Genomic DNA, 2,043 nt, shown 5'->3' on the forward strand with positions numbered 1-2,043 from the left:
TAAATGAGGAAGGTGTTGAAAGATGGCCATTCAAAGAGAATAAGGAAGTGAGATGGCAGTGCACTCTGAATGATGTCACTAAGAATTTCCTAACACTGATCATTCTAGTTTGGGCTGATTTTGTTCATCACCAAGCTGGATTTATACAAAAATTTGGTGCCTACTCCTGAAGTAATCTCATAAAACACTGTGGATTTTCATTCCTTTGAAATGGGTTTCCTGGCTATAAGCCAAAATCTTGCTAACCTCTTGAATTCTCTACCAGAGTGACTAGTCTATCATATTTCTCCTATAATTCTTGTTTTGTCTTTACCCAAAGACCGTATTTATGCCTAGAGCAAGTTTCATTTAGTTTCTATTTAGTCCTTCTCTGAGGCTTACTTTTTTAAATCCTCAGATAAGAAATTAACCTGAGAAATTTCCTGTTTTCCTCCATTCTATTTACATATCTGAATAAGCATAATCTTGAAGTGTTTTGTATGCTCTGAGAGGCAAAACCAAACCCCTAGTTGGTGTAATTTACTCAAATGCCAGATTCTCCTGGGGAAACCGAGCTCTCTTTATAACTTGATTCAAATAACTACTTTGATTCTCAATGGCTTTTTATGAAATTACCATGTAGAACCTAAATTGGTGCAGCTGAATTAAATAAATATCAGAGCTTAACATTCTTAATCGCAAACCTTCAATTTAACCAACCATTTATTATCATCAAAAAGCAATCAATATGTTGATTGTGGTGACATGCAAATGGAGATAGAATTATTAGTCATTACCCTATATTTGTGGTTCAGTGTGATGGAGAAATAACTGGAAAGAAATTGTAAAGCACACTCCAGTTAAAGGACTGGTTGCTATGTTTTAGAGCAGCGTGCTATATTGATTGTAGTCTTTAAATAAATTGAATAACATAGGTTGCTGTCAAACATGTGAATTATTCATGAAGCAGAGTTTGGGAACACTAAAACAGACCCTGTTTATGAATATTCATATGTGTTAATGTCTAAATGACTGACCCAGCGCTCACCAATTCTTACATGAAGAAAAGGTCTCAGAGACAGAGTAAAAATCTATTAGGAAAACTCACTCACTTGGGTCACTCACTTGAAACATAACCAGTGTGACAGATGAGGAATGAAGTCTGAACCCCACATTAGAGAGGCATTCAGTCAATGAGGGAGGCACTGGGGGTCTTATTTAATTAGGAACACTTGGTGACCTCTAAGTTTTTTCCGCAGACTCCAGAGATCTTTGGAGAAGGCAATGGCAGGTCACTCCAGTACTCTTGTCTGGAAAAATCCCATGGACGGAGGAGTCTGGTAGGCTGCAGTCTCTGGGGTCGCTAGGAGTTGGACATGACTGAGCGACTTCACTTTCACTTTTCACTTTCATGCGTTGGAGAAAGAAATGGCAACCCACTCCAGTGTTCTTGCCTGGAGAATCCCAGGGACGGGGGAGCCTGGTGGGCTGCCATCTATGGGGTCGCACAGAGTCGGACACGACTGAAGCGACTTAGCAGCAGCAGCAGCCGAAGCAGCAGCAGCCAGAGACCCTTGAGTTTCTGTGATCACATTATCTGGTGTGACCCTTTAATTTCTTCCCATTGATATTTGGAACTGATAGCAACATACCTTTGTTTGCTTTTTCAATCCTGGTTTTGAAAGGATGTGAAGAAATTACAGAACATTCCATTTTTGGAAAATCCTAAATGGTGGTTTCTTTTCTCTGAATAAGTTCCCAGTGTGGCCTCTCAGCTGTATATTTTAACTTATGAGGCCTCCATAGGAATAAAATCTTCATTTCCTGAATACTTTAGAATCATTGAGTCCTTGGGGATGGGATACTTTAGTAAGAGATAAAATAGAGAATTTGTGTGAGTTTATCAGACTAAGCACAGCTTCCCACGTGGCTCAGTGGTAAAGAATCTGCCTGCCAGTGCTGGAGATTCAGAAGACTCGGGTTCAATCCCTGAGTTGGGAAGATCTCCTGGAGGAGGAAATGGCAACCCACCCTAATATTCTTGCCTGGAAATCCTATGGACGG

The sequence above is a fragment of the Capricornis sumatraensis genome, chromosome 18, assembly GCF_032405125.1.
Source record: "Capricornis sumatraensis isolate serow.1 chromosome 18, serow.2, whole genome shotgun sequence".
Taxonomy (NCBI): Eukaryota; Metazoa; Chordata; class Mammalia; order Artiodactyla; family Bovidae; genus Capricornis; species Capricornis sumatraensis.